A 20,597-nucleotide genomic window follows, 5' to 3' on the forward strand; every position below is an offset into this window, starting at 1 on the left:
TCTGCCAAATAATAGAGCCGGCTCCAAGGCCAACATTGCTGAGGCTCTGCACTATCTGCCAATCTAGAGTCATACACTTGGTACAGTATATTACCTGTGGCACGTGATGATCTTGATCCTACAAAGAAGTCCACAGTCAGGCCCCATGCCTAGTTCTTACTTGTGGGAGCAGGGCCTCTGTCTGTGGAAATAATGGCACACAAATTAGTAGTTCATTTGGTAAGGGTAAACTGATTTCTAGGCTGCAATTCTGCACATGCATACCTTTGAATAAGCTCTACTAAATCAAGTGGGACTTAATTCTGAGAAAGTATGTATGGGACTCGCCTGTTCTTTAGAGGCAAATATATGGGTCATCTGGGTGAGCTAATGACTTTACACAAAAATATATTCCAAAGTATTAGCTGACCGCATTTTCACAAGAGAAACACAAATGGGTTTTTGAAATTCCATTTACCCTGTGGAACAGTCACATTGATTGGATCTGTTTGCCAACCACTCTCCCCTTTTGCTTTTCCATTAGAATGGCAGCATTCAGAAATTAGATTTTACAAACTAAAAAAGTGTTCCCCAGTGTCACTTTTCAGTAGCATTAATAACATTATCTGTTGAAATCTCCATAACATATTTGGGGGTGGGGAATGGAAGTGTCCAAAATGTAAAACACACACACACAAAAACCACCATGTTTTTCTTTGCATTTTTTAATTATTGGAAATTAAATATATATATTTTCAAATCCTTAATCTATTAAAGTAATATATTTTTTTAAAAAAATGACACCAAGAATTGCCAGCAGATGCCTAGATTACTTCAATAAGAGTAGGCCATTTGCGAAGATAACTTACTTTGGGTATTTTCAGACATACTAACTTCATATTTTTCCATTGTCCTGGTAGGAAGGGGCTTTTAAACTTTTGCCTATATTTCCTTTTCTCTGTTGAGTCTTCAGAAACCTCATTTGTATTGCTGCATTGGCAAATAGCAGATGGCCATCAAGTTAGTTTTGCCGTTGCACTCCCACTTTACTATTAGTTTCAGGACGCATCTGTAACATCTGGAAAAGAAGATGACAGAGAAGGAACTTGGGACTTTGAATATTTTACAAGATGCCACAACCCTGAAGGTATGAGAACTTTGCCATTTCCGAAAAAGAGAGAGAGAGAGAAAGAGAATTATGGAGCCCCTTCCTCCAGTTTCAAAGATCCAGGTGACATCTTGGTAATAAATTAAAATGATATTAAAAATAAATGATTTGTGATCTTTAGGCCTCTAGCTGGAGGTAGTAAAAAAAAAGTGTGTTGTGCAGCTGTCTTAATAAACTTCAAACACCTGCCATATGTGCAGATGTCAACACATAAATATCATGAACATTAATAATACCTTCAAACAAGAGCAAAGCAACCCAAATAATCAAAGTTATTTTTATAGCACCTTTTCTCTCTGAAAACACCTACTGAGTTATTTTTGAAAAAAAACTTTTTTTTCTATTGCATTTATTCCAGTCTTTGGTGGTGGTGGTGGGGAAACCCTGTATGCTGTTAGTTAATTAGGTACAAAAATTGCCATTTACACGTTTCATAAACTTTAGAATAAAGAATTTCACTGTAGGCTACTGGGGAAATGGTGGAAAAAGTAACTAGTCCAGGGGTGGACTTCAGGCTTCTCAGATCTAGTTTGTTTATTTATTTCACTAGGACCCAAGGAGCTACCAATGAGAGCCAGATGCAAAAGGCGTATTGCTGGTGCCCATGGACAGGGTCCCTCTGCTGAGCACATTCAGTACCCGAAATGAGATCAAGGTCATTTCATACCAAAGTCCAGTCCTAGGGCCAGATTCAACTAAATAGCTACACTAGTGGGAGCCAGGGCACAGACCTCCCTTAGTGCATTGGGATTTCCCTTCATTCTCCTCCCCCTGATGCCTGCCTTCTAAATCAGCTCCAGGAGGTCTGAAGAACCCCCAGAAGAAGGGAGATAGTTCTACCAGGCAAGCATTAATGCAGTGCTTGTGCTGACAGAGCAATCTTCTTAGCACTGCTTTGACTTCAACCCCTACCTAGTTTTCATTAATATAGGTGGGAAAAGGCATTTCCTTTTCGCTATTGTTAAACAATTGTGAGCCTGAAACCCTAGCTGATCTATGAATTGCACAGAGATACCAATCTAGGTGCTGCTCACCCCTGGACTAGGCCACCAGGCAGCCATCCTTCTCCCAGCTGTTCCATACAAGTGTTCATGCATTTGCTCATGTTCACTCGTATCTCTCACTCCCTTCTCCTCCTTTCCTTCCTGTATCTGCCAAAGAGAGTCTAGAACAGGAGAGTCCTTGACACTGCAAGGCTACCACTAGGTGATCTGGCTTGGCTGCCCAGTGCAACATCATTTGCTGATTTATTTTTGTTATCTGCAGCAATTTTGCTCAACTGGCACATGGAAAAGATCCCACCCACCCACCGCTTCAGCTTTCTTGGTGCATTTGCTTGGGAAGAGCAGAAGAGCTGATATTAACATGAGGGTGAAGAAGGGTTTGCAAAGGCAGTCAAGGGATTGAAGACCCAGATCACAACACCAGCCTCCCTGCCACTTTGCCCCCCCTTCTCCCTCCCAGAAAGCAGCAGAAACCCAGCAGCTGAGAGGTCAGGTAAGCACAGCTGCCCCCCTCACAATCCACTACTGCCTAGAAGTAGGGCTACCATACGTCCAGTGTATATAGCTTATTGTTTGTAAAGTCACTTGCTTTTATGCCTAACAGTTTTTATCTACAGAGTACAGAATACAGTGATCACTGAAGAAGACCAAGATTGAAACACATTTGGGTCCTATGATACTTTGTGAATTATCATCTGTTAACATTGTTAATATTTTGTCAGTATAAGCTGTTTGTGTTTGGGTTCTTTTGCTTTGGAAATAAGTAGATATATATGGTCTGCTTTTAATTCCATCAGAATTAAGTCCAGTTTTGTTCCATGGACGATATTTAGAGGTCAAGGAGCATAGGATTGTAGCCTCAAAATTGTTAGGGCAATTTGGAAGCAATTTTGCATGAAATGGTTTGCTTCTTTAACACTGTTTGCTTTTAGCTTCAGTGAAAGAATCTGATGCATCGTGTCATGGCCCAAGACTACCTTCTTCCCACACTTTTCTTTCTTACTCAGAAAACTTTGAATTAAAGCCATGTTTTTCCTTCTTGATGGAAGCTTTGAAGTCAAGTAATATATACATCCCTGCTCTTCTTTCCCCAAATGAATATTCTCTTATCGCCTCCTCTGTTGCCATCTTTGTAGCATGCCACCTGATGAAGCTGTTAAAGTTAATAAAGTTCAATAAGCAACTCCTTTGGCCCTTGACAGCTGCTGTCAAATGAGTTACATTTCTTTAAAAATAAAAAAGTACACTGAATTATGGAGAATGCTGAATTTGAATCAGGTTCACTCCAGCAAAGATAAACAGAGAGCCTGTGCATCATAATTTGCTTTTTTAGATGCCTCTATTTTCAGTTGCTGTCAAATATTCATAATTGTTATTGGAAGTATGCAATAATGACTGGTGACCTCTCCACCACAAGTATTGATTCAAATGATTGTTTCAGGAGTGGAGAATGCTGAACCTCCCACGACTGCTTTCTTAGCATCTGGTCAAAATTGCACAGTGGCTAAGGAAGAAGAAGAGAAGAAGAGTTTGGATTTATTATCCCGCTTTATCACTACCCTAAGGAGTCTCAAAGCGGCTAACATTCTCCTTTCCCTTCCTCCTCCACAACAAACACTCTGTGAGGTGAGTGGGGCTGAGAGACTTCAGAGAAGTGTGACTAGCCCAAGGTCACCCAGCAGCTGCATGTGGAGAAGTGGAGATGCGAACCCGGTTCCCCAGATTACGAGTCTACCACTCTTAACCACTACACCACACTGGGGGCTCGGCTCGGCGTGGCACGCGCTGCTTCCCTCGCCGGCTCCCACTCAGCCGGCTCCCGCTTAGTTGGGGCTTGGCGCTGCGCGCGCTGCAGCTCTCGTCAGCTCCTGCTCAGATTACGAGTCTACCGCTCTTAACCACTACACCACACTGGCTCTGGAGACCCATGTATGCCAACTTTGTGTGTGTGTGAGAGAGAGGATGCCACAATCAAGGCCAAAGTATGTAAGAAGGAGTTGGAAATCTGTGACCCTTACAACACCCATCATCCCTGATCATTGGCCATGCTGGCTGGAGGTGATAGGAGTTGTAGTCCAACAGTGTCTGGAAGGCCACAGAATCCCTGATAGAAAAGAACTTTTCTCGTAGGCACTTCAGAACCTATGCTGCCCACTGTACCTTGGTGTTATCTTGTAGGCTACTGAGCGAGAAAGCAAATAGCTGTGTAATATACAACAAGGAGGCAGGAATGCTGACCTACCTTCCTCCTAATGAATTAGGAACCGGGAATGGAGGATATTTTACGAATATTTAGAAACAAATTAAATAATTAAGCCAACCAGCAGATCGTACCTGAGCCGGAAATGGAATATTCGAGGGATAATGATGTAAATAAATTAAGAACCGTGCCACGAAATAGAATTTAATCTTATGAGTTATAGAGAGGTAAATTGGAAGTCAAATCTTATTTTTTCTTTTTTTTCTTTTTTCCCTTTTATCTTATACCTTTTTCTTCTTTTTCTCCTTTCTTTTTTTTTGCGCCCATCTGATATGAGTATATGTTTTTGTTTGTTTGTATTCTTTCTTTGTGATTGTGTTTTTCCCCCCCCCTTTGGATTCATTTGAGATATATATTTGTCGTGATTTTTGCTTTTGTAATGCTGTTGTTTACTGTGATCTTTTAAATGGAAACTAATAAAATTTATTTTATGAATTAGGAACCGGATCAGAGTCCAGGGACGTACAGTAATGTTTGATGGCTCTCTGGGCAAACTAATTTAAGATACTTGCTTCATTCAGAAAGACATACCTCATTCTTAGAGGTCCCACTTGACTGTGCAATACATGCACATATTTGTATGTGGCATTCAAAGGCTGGATACGTATTCTTGCTAGCAATCCAAATTGGTGATTACTTTTGATTTGTATATATAAAAGCTGGCTTATTGTTTGTAAAGTCACACTTGCTTTTATGCCTAACAGTTTTTATCTACATAGTACAGATACCACTGAGGAAGACCAAGGTTGAAACTCATTTGGGTCCTATGATACTTTGTGATTTATAATCTGTTCATATTGTTAATATTTTGTCAGTATACAATGTTGGTGTATACTGTTGTATACTGTTTGGATAGTTTTGCTTTGGAAATAAGTAGAGATAAACGGTTTGCTTTTAATTCCATCACATTGTTTTTATATGCCAAAAGTATGTAGTATATTAGTTTGTAATGGTTACTTTTTGTTGTTGATCCTAATGGATCAAGAAGAGCTTTGGGCAAAGCAGAACATCACACACCACAAACATATCTTGTAGACTATATTAGATATAACACAGTTGGGCTGTATTTAGAGGTACTGCTCTGGAGTCAATCCACTGGGTTAAGAATTGCATTTGAATTTAGAAACTTGAAGAACTCTAATTTCTGACGGTTCATGACTAAGCAACTCAATCTGAGAGTGAAGTATTTTTGCTCATGGAGCAAGTCCATGTTGAAGAAAACTCACACGCGCAGAAATCAACTACAGTGGTATCTTTGGTTAAGAACTTAATTCGTTCTGTAGGTCCGTTCTTAACCTGAAACTGTTCTTAACCTGAGGTACCACTTTAACTAATGGAGCCTCCCGCTGCCGCCGCACTGCCACTGCGCAATTTCTGTTCTCATCCTGAAGCAAAGTTCTTAACCTGAGGTACTATTTCTGGGCTAGCAGAGTCTGTAACCTGAAGCGTCTGTAACCTGAAGCGTCTGTAACCCGAGGTACCACTGTACTAATATCTAAGGGGGGAGGAGAGGAGAGGGATCGAGAAGAGCCTTTCTAAGAGAATTTAAATAAAGCTCTTCTCAGCTCTTGTCAGTTTCTTCCATGTGAAGTGTAAAACAAGGTTAAGGTTAAGAGTGGCAGCCTAAGAGAGGAAAACGCAGAGGGAGGAATTGGATGAGTTCAAAGTCCCATTCCTCTGCAAATTTCTTTGCAACACGGGCCCTGTTTGTGGTGCTATTTTTAAATCTGAAACATCAAACCCTTCTTTCCATTAGCAAGTTATAGGACACTGGCATTCTAATGCCTCCAAAGTTCATTATGCACTTGGAAAGTGACTGCCTTGTGTAAAATATTGTCGCCACAGAAAATTTCTGGGATTTTCAAGTGCCCTTGCTGAGTTCCATCCTCATTAAACTACTCAGTGTGTGTTCTCAGCTGGACAGCATCTTTATAACTTCCAAGTAAGTCAAGTGGAGCCCTTGCTGGGCACAAAATGCAGCAGATGCAAGGTGGAAAGAAATGAAGGCTTGCTTGTTACAAATAAAGAAAAAAAATCCTATCCCTCAAACCAGTCCCTGAAGCGATAACCTCAAAGTTGAAATGCTTGTGATGTCTGTTTTGGTTTCTCATTTCTCCAGTGTTAAGTTTTTCCACATCAGTTTGCATTTACACACAGACCATACATACATACATACATACATACATACATACATACATACATACATAATTTTAGTTGTATGCCATCTTTCCACAGTTGAAGCCATGCTCAAGTTGGCTGACAACATGAAAAAATACATAACGTAACAAAAGTAGTCATAAAGAATAAATAAAGCATGAAAATATATATAACCAAACTTAACAATTGCCACATAAATCACAAGAAGATCTAAAATAAAGATGCAAAAAAGCAACAGCAACAACAGTAACAGCAACAACTTCCTGCCCAAACAAACAAACATGTCCACAAATGCAGCATGAAGACTGGAAAAATCAACACCGCCATGTGGGAATCCCTTGAAGATGACAGCAGTACCTGGAGACAGACAGTCAGGTCATGTATCCACAGCAGTGACCAGAGGAGGAATGACTGGAGGGAGGAGCACGGAGAGAAGATGGGGGGGCACAATGGGGGTGATGGGGGCGGTCCGCCCTGGGTTCCACTCTGGAAGGGGATGCCACTTGGCATCCCCCTGTGACTCCCAAGCCGAGCCTCCAGCCTCCCGGTAAAAAGTCTGCTTGGCGCACCGCTTTGAAGTCTCCGGGGAGTGGCAATACCCCGCTATGTAACACGCATGCGCAGCGCAATGCTGTGCATGCATCATTACATAGCGGGGTATCGCCGCCCCCACACCTCCAAAGCTGCGCGCCTCCAGCTCCAAACTCCAGGTAAAAAGCCCACTCAGCGTGGCGGGTGCACTGCACCAAGCAGGCTTTCTACCTGGAGCTTGGAGCTGGAGGCACGCTGCTTTGGAGTCACTAGGGGGGCAGCGATACCCCGCTATGTAACACACATGTGCAGCGGGTGCGCCACGCTGAGCGGGGCTTTTTACCTGGAGTTTGGAGCTGGAGGCATGTGGCTTTGGAGGTGTGGGGGGGCGGCGATACCCCTCATGCGTCGTTACATAGCGACACCACAGCCCTCCGGGTGCATGGCAATTTGCCGCCCCGGATGTTGCGGCGGCTTGTTATGCCGCTGAACCAGAGGTGTTCATCTACCCAGCTACAACAAGACATATCTTTCCTGTATCATCATCTAGAGTCACAATAGGTGCTGTGGCCTTCCAACAGTTTGACTTCACCCCCAAAGGCACATTCCTCCATTGCCTTCCAAGACAGACAGATGCCAACAACACCTTAATGGCTCACCAAGGTTTATCGGCTGGGTCTTCCATCCAGGAACCTTTCAAGGTCTGGGTTGTTTTGCTCAAGCCTTTGAATCTTATTATGCAGAGCAACACTGAGACAACAAACCTATGCATACCAAAGGTATGTCCCACTGTGTTCAGTGGAGAGTGCCCACCAGACAAGTGTACATAGCTGGTTAAAGAACAGGAATCAGAGAATAGGATTAAAGGGGTACTTCTCACAGTGAAAGGATGTAAAGGAGTGGAGTCCCACCGGGATCCATACTGGGACTTATGCTTTTAAACTTGTTCATGAATGATCTCTTTTTAAAAATAATAATAATAGTTTTATTAAATTTTCACTTTAAACAAAAAACAATAATTTCCTTTTTTTAAATCAATTTTTATTAAATTTTTCACTTACAAACCAATCATATCATACCAATTATTCCAAATTAGACAAATGCATATCCATTAATCCCAATATTATGCTAAATTATTTTTTAAAAAAAATCACTTCCCATGCTTCAAATTCTGAGGATTCTATGCATAGATAATTACTGCCTTTCTAATCAAAATTCCAGATTTTTCCCAACAGTTCTATTATTATTCTCCTTGATCTTCTCACAGCCTCTGAGATGTTTTCAAGCGATTTACAGTCTTTCCAGGCAAGGGTCAGTCAAGTCCAGATATTAAACACATCTAATAAACCAATGGCTCCCTCACCCTTTGACTGCTCTTCTGCTACTCGGCCTTCATTTTGGTGGGCTCAATTATAACTACGTCACAAGCCATAAATCTTCTTAAAACCGTCCACAAAGAACTTTAACAAACTCCAGCCACTGATGTAACCACATTAAAGAAGCTTTGATCAAAAAACAATAATTTCCAACATATATCTATCCATCTTGTTCCCCCTCCGCTCTGCCGAGCTTATGACATCCCTCCCTCCCGTCATCCGGTTTTCCCTTTTCCAGTCTATACCTCACAGTTTAGTCTTATTAAATCAAGTCCACGTCGTAGGATTTATTTCAATCCCGCTAGTGTCTTCAAGCTTCTACAGTTGTTATTATTAATATAGTCAATGAATTTACTCCAGTCTCTTTGGAATTTTAATTTGTCCTGGTTTCGGACTCTGCAGGTCAGTTTTGCCAGTTCCGCATAATCCATCATCTTCGTCTGCCACTCCTCCAATATTGGTAATTCCTGTGTTTTCCACTTTGGGGCTAATAATATTCTCGCTGCAGTTGTTGCATACATGAATAATCTTTGATCTACCTTTGCTATTTCATTGTGCATCCCTGTTTTGAGATCATTCATGAGCAAAGGCAAAAGCAAATGTTCATGAATGATCTCAAGACAGGGATGCACAATGAGTTGGCCAAGTTTTCTGATGACGCCAAATTGTTCTGGGTGACAAAAACACAGGGCTCCAAGAGGATCTGCCCAAACTGGGTGAATGGCAGATGTATAAACAAGTGCAAAGTGATGTAAACTGGGGCAAAATATCGGAACTTAGCATATACACCTACAAGGTCTGAACTGGAGGGTGACTGATCAGGAATGAGATCTTGGTTTTCAGACCCCCTGAGTGTATAACATGGATGGGTTTGTGCTGCTGCTGCTGCTGTTTTAATGAAACACATCCAAGTCACAGCACTGTATCTTAGGCCATATCCACACTATTCATCTAAAGCAGTATTATACCACTTTAACAGTCGTGGTTTTGGGAATTGTAGCTCTGTGAGGGGGAAAATGCATCTCCTAACACAGGTATCCCCAAACTGCGGCCCTCCAGATGTTTTGGCCTACAACTCCCATGATCCCTAGCTAAGAGGACCAGTGGTCAGGGATGATGGGTATTGTAGTCCAAAACATCTGGGGGGCCAAAGTTTGGGGATGCCTGTCCTAACAACTCTCAGCACTCTTAACAAACTACAGGATCTTTGGGGGAAGCCATGGCTGTGAAAGTGGTCTAACGGTGCTTTACATGCCTGGTGTAGATGTGGCCTTATTAAGTAATATAACAGATTAGCTCTAAAGTTTTAAATTTTCTCCAAATTGATCAAAGTCAGGGTGTAAATGAGACGAAATGCCTTCACAAACTCCCATCACTCAGCGACTGATAGTTCTCTTTCCTCGCAACAGAGGTGCTGTGGATCAATAAGTATTAGCTCTATAGGGCTACATTAGTATAATATTCAGGTAATACAGCACTCTTCCAGAATGTCAGATGAACTATTGTGCTGTATAATGTAGGCTCTCTCTCTCTCTCTCTCTTTTGGAAGACAATTTCAATTAAGTGAAGACCAAGTGCTTTCTCCAAAGAATATTATCTATCTCCTACAGCAGGATTTGTGCTTTGGTGAGTAAAATGTCACTGGAATTAGAAGTCTCAAGACTTTAAAATCCTCATTGCTGTTTGGCACTAATGAAACTAATTAGGACTGTTGTGTTTGACATCAGTTCTATACACTAAGTTAGGCTATCCAGATGAAGTCAATCCATATTTTGAATGTTTTCTCTTCTTCCCATTATAAAATATATTTAGCAGTTATTCCAGTGTGTATTGGCTGGGGGTGGGTGGGGAGAGACTTTAAAGATTTATTTTAAAGGGAAAGATATTGAAGTTGTACATTTCTTTTATATTCTTCTACAGTTAAGGAAGATAATACATACTACTTTCTTACAACAAAATGCTTATGTTAGTGATTCATCCATTTGTTCATCCACTGCATGATTGTGTGGTTATGGAGATGCCTTGTGTGCCTTATTTTAACAGATCTTGGACCACTGTGTCCAAATGTCAGTGTTTATAATCTGTGCACTAGATTCAGCCATGTCCTGAGCCAAATCAGTTCTTTTGGGAGAGACTCAGGTGTCAAACAAATGGAGTTCAGACAGCCATGGACTACTATGGGTTGGGTTGGATGAAACCCAATCCGTGTCTATCTGTTTCTGTCAGGGGGCAGGGCATCTGTCAGGAAGCTGAGGTAGGAAGGGCAAGACAATCTTCCTTTCTGTATGATGTCTTCACCCCAGAATAGCATGTGGATTATTAAATGACCCTACAGGGTGTGGGTGATTCATCCTAAGTGTCTTTTCTTAAGGAAAACCACTTGTGGAGGATCACACACACCCCACACCCCCAGAGTTCCGCTTTTGCTCAATGGCTGAGCATAGAGAGTGATTCTATAGTGTGTGGGATTGTTCTTTTCTTGGCTATAAGTTTAATTCCGCTTTAAAGTCCTTAGGAAACATTAGCTGCACTTCTGAACCTATTCAGGGATGGATCCAGGGTTAGGTGATCCACAAGGATGATCCCAAGATGTGTCATCCTGATCAGAGTCATGGGGTGGTAAATGGTTTGGTACAATATAAACAGAGCAACTCTGGCTTGACTTGGTTGGGCTTGATCTCCACTGCCCAACCCTAAAAGTTGCCCAGGCAAAGAAAGTAGGTGATCTGAATGGAATATTCAGACTTTCACATTTTTCAATTCATTTTTAGTTAAATGGATGCTAATAAAGGTAAGAGCAACTCTTATAATTGTGGAACTTCTTTTAAACTAAACAAGCTGTTTTGCATATGCATCCAAGTGACAAATGGGAGCCTGCAGATTTGTGATAGTCAGGAAAACGTGCTGATCCTCAAAACTAACACAAATTGGGTAGGATTGCCCTATGCATGCAAGTTGTATGAATTTACACCAGATCCTCCCCCCTCTCTCAGCTCCTTATTGTATTTCAGGAGTAGTTTTGGGAACACAGGAGCCAACTCCTAAGGGCTGAGGTCCCTTTGGCACCCCTAATGAAATATTTGAGGTGGCCACTGCCCAAAAAAGTTGATAGGCATTGCCATTCAAATGGTATGTGTGTGTCACATCTTGTGCTAAATTATGTGGGGTGGGGCTTTCCTGTCCCCCAAGTATTTTATTCAAGTTGGCATCCCTGTTTGGAAGGGGAGGTGCCTCAGGGTGCTGTAATGGGTAAGAGGACCGAAAAGCATCCACAAGCTTCCTTCCATTTGTGGTACATGGGATTGCAACTTAATTAAAGTATCAGGGTAATGTAACTCATAGATAAAGAGATAAAATCTGTAAAATCTATATTTCATTGTGGGTGTGGTCAAGAAATACTATATCCCCAAGTACAGCTGCTGGATACATCAGGATGCTAAAAAAAGAAAGAAAGAAAAATTAACACTGTACAGTCTAATCCTAAACACATCAATACTTCAATCCGACTTAGTCCCTAGAACACGGGTGTCAAACTCAAGGCCCACGGGCCAAATCCGGCCCGCTAGACCTCGTCATGTGGCCCGCCAAGCACCCCAGCCAGCGGGTAATAAATCAGTGACAATTATTAGATACAGATACAACCGGCCCTTTGAGGGTGACCAAACTGCTGATGCGGCCCCCGATGAATTTGAGTTTGACACCCCTGCCCTAGAAGGTGATTTTTTGAATTAATGATGTGGTGGTAGAGTTCCTCACATTGGCACCACTCTGTCCAAAATACCCGTTGTGGGCTGATGGGAGATCATGACTGCTTGCCGTCTGTAAATCCTGCTGTGTTGTGGGCTCCAAGCCACGATAATTCCTGCCTACTTTGGCTTGGTTATGAAGTTGGCTTGAAGGCAACTCAGGAATGCAGTATGCTGTGGAAGCAACTGGATAAATGGGTCTTCACCATGAGCATCCACTTGTTTGGGTTTTAGTCTTGCTTTAGATGCATTTGTTGTTTTTATATTTTAAACCTTTAAAAAATTATAAATTATCTTACATGTACATGTAAATTGCCTTGAGATGGTGATATAGAAGGTGCTAGAAGTCTACATACTGGCGTACTAAGGGGGGGGCAGGGGAGCGCACCACCCTGGGCACCATTTGTGGAAAGGGTCCCATTGCGGCCAACCCCCCCCCCCGGATGCATGCCACACGCTGTGCAAACCTGGACGTGCACCATGCCCCCGCGCCACTTGCCAAGCCCCCGCAGGCGACGCACCACACCCCGGGACGCGCACCTTGCCCTGCCTGTTCTCCACCGGAGGCTACAGCATGTTGTTCCACTACTGAGTCTACAACAATGATTTTAACAATAATAATACATTTGCTGAAAGCTTTTCTATACTTTTGGGCTTATGTAGATAATGGAGAAAACATCTTCTGTAATAGGTGATGATATGTGATTTTAAATTTGTATGTGGTCCTTACTGGAGAGAGAGAGAGAAGGAGGGAGAGGGGGAAGAGAGATTTGTGGTAAACTGTTTTCATATTTCACAATTCCATATTTATGACATTGTGGTATACAAGATTAGAAAATAAAACTTTAATGGCAAGGTCTACACTTGCACCAGTCTCATTGAAAATGAATGAGAGCTCATCCCAGGCCTTCTAATGTAAAAAATCCAAAGAATCTCACTGATTTGTTATCCTGCTAATCAAATTCTAATTAATTTCCCTTTACCTGTGTAGCAATAACTTCCTGTCTTACATGGCAATTAAGGAGTCGGTTAGCATAACTGACTCTCTGCTGCTGCATGGCAAGATGGGGCTGCTATTTTCAGCAACCCAGGGAGCAATGATTACATCAGGTGCTGACAGTAAGAGCACATAATTAGCTCAATGAGGATGACACAGAGTCTGTGTTTCTGAGGTTCATTAATTAATATAGTGAAATACATTCCTGGTTCTAAGTGTCGTTAAGAACCTCCTGGATCTGATACTCAGGATGCCGTGACATTCCTGTTAAGGTCGTTGCAGGATTTGTCTAAGAATACCCAGTGAAATTTATATGCAAAAGAAGGCATGGGGAGAGCTGTGCTAAATGTTTTAACGAGACCTAAATGTATGCACAAGACATGGACCTTCGTCTCAAAGGATGGTAACAGTGGCAGCGTTCTGTTTAATGTTTCCAGCACATAACTGCCAATGTTTTATCACTGGAAGAAGTCCCATGGCACTTACTTCTCCAAAGGAAACAAGAAAGGCAGAGTTCATCTGTTGCCATAGTGTTGTGGCTTCCAATGAGACCAGGAGGGGAATTTTTTTCAGACTGAGGGCTGCATTCTGAGGGTCATATACAGGTGCTGGGTGGGATCAGAGGAAATTTTTTGGCAAATCAGTTGATGAGACTGTGACTGGCCCAAGGTCACCCAGTGAGCTTCATGGCTAAGTGGGGATTTGAACCCTGGCTTCTCAGGTTCCAGTCCAACACTCTAATCACTATACCACATTGGCACAGATTCTTTTTGTAAAAGACAAACAAAAAACTCTTCCCCGCCCCCTTAATTTACACATATATAGTTTGCATCTAGGAAGTTCTCCAAGTATGTAGGGATAATGGGCACTTAGGCAGGTAGAATCAGCTTCACAAATATAAGGTGGGTGGCACAGGATCTAGCTGTCTTAGTAGACCATAATCAACAGTGTGGTGCAGCGGCAAAAAAAAAAAAAAAGAGCTCTTGCTATTCTAGCCTGCCTCAACAGAAGTATAGCATCCTGATCAAGGGACATAATAGCACCACACTATTCTGCTTTGGTCAGACCACAACTGGAATACCTTGCCCAGTTCTGGGCAACACTATTTAAGGAGTATATTGACAAGATAGGTTATGTTCAGAGGTGGGCAACAAAGAAGATAAAGGGTCTTGAAACCAAGCCTTATGAGGAACAGTTGAGGGGACTGAGTATGAGGAAGCCTGGTCAAAAGGAGTCTAAGAAGAGATGTGATAACCATCTTCAACCATGTTACATGGAGGATGAAGCATGCTTGTTTTCTCCTGCTCTGGAGACCAGGACCCAAGTCAATGGATTCAAGTTACAAGAAAGGAGATTCTGACTGAGCATCAGGAAGAACTTTCTGATAGTAACATATGACAGTGGAACATATTCTCTAGGGAGGTAGTGGACTCTAATTCCTTGGAGATTTTAAAGCTGAGTTTGGATGGGCATCTGTCATGTATGATATAATTGAGATTCCTGCATTGCAGGGAGTTGGATTAAATGATCCTGGGGGCCCTTCCAACTCTACAATTCTCTATAATTCAATCTCCTAAATCCATTGTGAGAGGGGATTATATATCATCTATGTTTTATTGCAGACATAGGCAAACTCGGCCCTCCAGATGTTTTGGGACTACAATTCCCATGACCCCTGACTACTGGTCCTGTTAGCTAGAGATCATGGGAGTTGTGGGCCCAAAACAACTGGAGGGCTGAGTTTGCCTATGCCTGTTTTATTGGATCTATTCCTTGCCCAGACACTAGTGTTATGGGGCACACCTTGCTGCCTCCTGCATTTAGACTCGTCACTGTATAATCTAGAAAGCCAAAGGTTGTTATTGTATTGTCTAGTCCATTAGAAATGGTGGGTGGTTCCTGTTTCAGTAAAGAGGGTTGTCTCAGATGACATTCCGTTCCCTTCTCATTTTACAATCCAGCAATTCAAGGCGGAAGTGAAAGGTATCTAAGTTACAAAGTGACTGGTTAAAACCCATTCCCAGTCAATCAACATTACCTTCTGGTCTTATCACCGACAATTTGTTTTTGAGGGCTAGCAATTTCCATGATACGAAAGGAGGGAGATGGTTTGCATTTCTCATACCCCCAAACCTAGCATTATCTTCCCTGATAGAAAAAAAAAATACATAACATCAGCAAATTGAAATGGCCTTCTTTGCATGTCAGATCTTACCCTGATCACAAACACAGTCTCCATAGTGATTAATGAATAGCATTGTGGTCATAGTGGGAAGGGCTGCCTTGCTTTGAATAGAAATGAGTCACTACAGATCTTTCTCCCTTCACTAATCTGCCTCCAAGCAACCTTATTTATTCTGACCTTCATATTTTGACTTGAGTTAGAAAGTCAAATGTAGCTCACTTAGTGCTGAACAAAAGGATGCAACTTTAGTTCATCCTTATCTGAAATGCAACCTGACTCATAAAATATAATAATAATTAAGGACTTGAATGAAGATGGCATTTCCTGTTGTCAGAAGAATGACAGAAGGCAATGCTAAGCTAATCCATAATTAATTCTATAGCTGAATAACATATTTCCGCTAAAAGCAAAGTAGCCTAAATAAGGATCTGTTTCCTGGAGAGAAAACAGCTTTCTAAATTTACATCCTATGGGCTTTTGGGGGGGGGGATGTATTAGAAAGAAATGGAAAAGTATTTGTGTTCTCATGAAGTAATAAATGATGTGTCATCATTAATAGCCACAGGAAATGGTTGGCAACTCAAGCAGAATAAGAAAAAGCAGCGACAGCCTGTCACTGCCTAATGAAGCTGAGAGATTAAAGGTATTCAATCATAGCATTTATACCAGTACATCGGGATTCTCTTTATTAAAAAGGCATTGCTCTTAATGATGCATTGACAGGTTTTCTCCGTAATTATAGGTTGTTTTACTGATCACAATAAGATTGCAAAGGTGCTAAAGGAGGATTCACATATAGCAAAGGTGATGTAGTACATTGGATTTCTAGGCACGGCAAATCAGTTATCCGTACCATATGTGTAGATGTGCTAAGGTATAGGGAAATGTTCCCCGTGTGGACGTTTAACCAATTTCCATGCTCTACAATGTATGTCTCAGAGTACGTGCATCAGAATAGGAGGGAAGGCTTGTTGCGACAGGAGGACCTTAGGCAAAGGGCTAAGTTGATAGTTCAGGACTATGGTTAGCAGTCTTAAAAGCTGAGGCAGAGAAAAGCAAGTTGTCTCATCAGCATCATGGAAAAACTAGCAGAGGTTTCCAAGATGACCCTCAGTGCCTTTTTCTGTGGCTACTTCATCATGGCAGTGGGGCTTCCAGCTACAGGAACTTATTTGAGTGAAGTTCTTCAGGTGTTTCCTTAGTCCTCTGCAGGGTCTGTGGTCCAGCCATTTGGAATCTGGTAGCAGAGTGTCTTCTTGGGGTTCTGGGGACCAGGTGCAGGTGCCGATGTCAGCAGATCCACTTGGAAAGGACTGTGAAGTGGCTCCATCTCCTTTTCTGTTGCAGAAGGACTCTCCATCTGCAGATCCCTGGTTGGGGACCATGACAATTTTATTAAGAAAAGCAAGAATAGGAGCTGAAAGGTGGAGAGATTTCATAATATCTTTTCATGCCCATCATTAAGATCTTTCAAATGTGGAAATTCTGTGTTTGCTTTTATTACACTATATATTAGATTCATTGTTTGACCAATACGGTGAACCTCTATTTATAAAAAACATTAAAATTTCAATTGCTAAAACACATTAGGATGTTCACTTTAGTCATAGAGTCCCTAGAGGCACAGAGAGTTATTCTGTCTAGCATTCACTACATTCATCTCAACATTTGTTTCCAGCATGCAGTGATTTGCATGTTATAAGTGCACATCTTAACATGGAAATCCAACCCATTTCTCAATGTCATTCTTTCTACCAAGTGCAAATGCAATGCTTCTCTACCCCTCCCCACCCCAAATACAACCTGTGCCAGCCATTCACACTGCAATTATCCGAGCAGTCAAAAAACTCAGTGATCTATTGGCTTTATTCTGGTTGGGATAAAATGTAAATCTGCATAATAGCTGTCATTTTCAGCTTCAGAACCCTGACTGTAAAATGCAGATTGATTTCTAACCCTCCATCTCCTTAGTATGTAACATAATGTGTTTGGCTTGCTTTGGCTTTGACGAAGGGGCTGCAGCTAAATATATTGCATTGTCTCAGCAAACTGGGCACCCTGTTTCCTTTTTAGAGAAATGCCTTGTTTGCTTAGCTGGGGAAATGCATTCATCTAGCAAAACTTAAGGCAATTTGAGGTTCTGAAACAGAACTGCCGCATCTTCCCACTGCCAACTGCAGAGGTATGCAGAGCAACAACAACATTTCAATATTCCATGCTTACCCAGAGCTACACTGTGGGGGTGTAGCCACATGCCAGGCAAACAGAGCTTCTGATCAGCATCCCAGTCACATACACACAAAGGCTTAAGACCAAAGTGGTTCCTGTAGATACGGTCATTGGAAGACCAGCAGGACAATCCAAACCCTGGCCAGGTAGCAGCAGGCTGTGATGGATCTGTTGTGTCCATAGCTCCATTGTTCATGCTGGCTTGGGTGCAGAAGGTAGTAGTGGGGACAGGCAAAGTACTGTAGTTGATGCAGCAATCAGCTCCTTTCCATCCTCAGCCCCTGGAACACCATGTTTTGGGGTGCTCCGCAGTTTACTGATGATGGAGATCCCCTGCCCCCACATGTTTGTGGGGTGCAACAGGGATCTCTGCAGTGGCAGAGCAATGCTAGATTCACCCCACAGGCAGAGCCCAGTTGGACTGGACACCCTTGGCAAATCCAAAGGCACAAAGAGAATTTGGATTGCAACTTCACATAGAACATGCAGTTTGTACCAGTTTACTTCTGGGTGCAAAAGCAGTAGACACACCGGCTTCAAACACATCCAGTTTATCTGCAAAATGCTGAAATAACCTGTTTATAAACTGGTTTTTAATTTTGAGTTTTATTGACAATTTTGGCATGTATCTTATATTCTTTGTAAACTGCTTAGAGGTTTTTATTTACAATTACGTGGTGTACAAACTCTGTTAATAAAGCAATAAATAAACAAGAGAATCATAAACTGTTCTCGCAGGTCAACCTGCAACAGAGTAAAGAATCCTGAAGGTTGTCTTGCTGCTCTATCAGCTTCAGTGCAATTTATAATGCTTAACTACTTCACAGATAGGTGAGTAGAGTTACATATCTCTGAAGGGCTGAAATAATAATGTAGGGGCTGAAATAATAATAATAATAATAATAATAATAATAATTTATACCCCACCCTCCCCGGTTCAAAAACCCGGGCTCAGGGCAGCTAACAACAAATTTAAAACACTTAATTGTAATACAGTGGAACCTCGGTTTATGGATTTTCGGTTTACGAACACCGTGGACCCATCTGGAACGGATTAAAACCACTTCCGCATCCCAACGGAGGTGGTGTTGTGGGCGGGACCCTTCTGCACTCTCGCGATGGGGCTGGGAGCCCAGCCCCTTGCATACAGGGAGTTCTCGCCTATGTCACGCCCGGGTTGACCAATAAGGTCGGCTAGGGGGCGGGGCCTCACCCCCCTTTAAACAGAGCGGATCAATGGGAAAGTTTGCTTCAGTTTATGAACGCTTCAGTTTATGAACAGACTTCCGGAACCAATTGTGTTCATAAACCGAGGTACCACTGTACAACATAAAAGCAGCATAAAATACCATATAAAAGCATGAATAACAATAAAATTCAAGTTCAAGAATCAGTTTGGGGAAAATCCATCCAATAAACATTAGATAGTCACCAGGGCTAGCTGGCTAAATTAGACCTACTTGGGCCAGCGAGGCCAGGGGAGAATTAGCTGTGGGGTCCCAGAGCGGGTAGTCTTCATAAAAGGGGGGAGGGGGGAAGAGAAGGGAAATAAAAGATCAGGCTGAGTTCAAATTAAAGGCCAGGCAGAATAGCTCTGTCTTACAGGCGGAAGGAGGTTAAATCCTATACGGCCCTAGTCTCAAGGCAGAAATGGATAACAAGCTATAAGAGTCAGGACCGAGAAAGAATCTTAGGACATGTCAGATAGCACCACCAATAAGCAAGCCCAGAAGCACAAGACATACTAGTGTTTATTACTCAAAGAAAACACACTGAGATCGGAAATACTCTTGTATTCCATCCTGTCCAGGAGAAGCCAATGGGCAGCTTAGGTGACTGTAGCCAGGCTAGGTACGGTTGGTTATTTCCTAAAAGACTGTGGTTATGTGGCTCACCACAAGGGGCAGAAGTTAACAGTTCCTGGCCCACTGATACCTGTTGCTATGCCAGCACATTGTCCTGGGCTGGCTCAAAACACAATGCCACAACAATGGCTCTTGTTAAAAATGTACCCGTGCACTCAAACCTTTTATTGTGTTTGAATGTCAAATACTCACAAATGACATCCTTGGGTTATTAGTTACATTTTATTTTATGTTATATTATTGTCATTTTGCTGTTTCATCATTTTGATTTGTTTACCCCCTTGAGATTGATTGCTGTATAAATACTTCTATAAAATAAATAATTGGGAAGCATTATCTGCTGCGCTGCCACTGAAATTCTTGCACCCTGTTTTTCAGTCTCATCTGATGCATAGAGGCTCATAGGATCCAATTTGATTGCCTTGTCACTAAATGTATAAAGACAACAGGTAGCCATTAACAGCGTTTGGGGGAATGGATCTAATTGTCAGCAGAAAATAAAATAGAGAGCGGGATATTTTAATTAAATCTATTATGAAACGTCTTATCTCTGAAACCTTTATATAAATTTGTTTTATGTTTAGACAGGCTTAGACACATTATCCTCCAGAGGTTACAGTGCATCCTGTCTTCTATGTTGATGCACATTAAAAAGACTTAATGTGTCACACAATCAATTCTTTATTTGTAATGCCAATACCAAATACAGGGGATTAGGCCTAGACATGATTTCCTTGAAACAGTGGATCATCCAAATTGGATTTTATATAAACTGTAGAAAACAAGATAAAAGACAATGAAATGGCTGCTAATGCCCCATGTAATATTGACACTGGTGAACTGTTCTGTATCCTTCACATATTATTGTGTTGTTCACAGAGATAAAGCAGTTCAATCTGAGTATAATGCTCACATCATCTGGAAAATAATGTTAACGACAAAGCAGATGCTTCTAAGGAGATAGGGAGATGCAGACAGCTGTTGTCAGACTCAGGTTGGGTTTTGTGTTGGTGTATATTAATTTAGGGCTGGAGGCTGTAGAGAAGAATAGGGAGCTGTAACTATTGCATTCCAAGACGTATCTTTCTGTTGACAAAGTA

This window comes from Zootoca vivipara, chromosome 4 (assembly GCF_963506605.1).
Source record: "Zootoca vivipara chromosome 4, rZooViv1.1, whole genome shotgun sequence".
Lineage (NCBI taxonomy): Eukaryota > Metazoa > Chordata > Lepidosauria > Squamata > Lacertidae > Zootoca > Zootoca vivipara.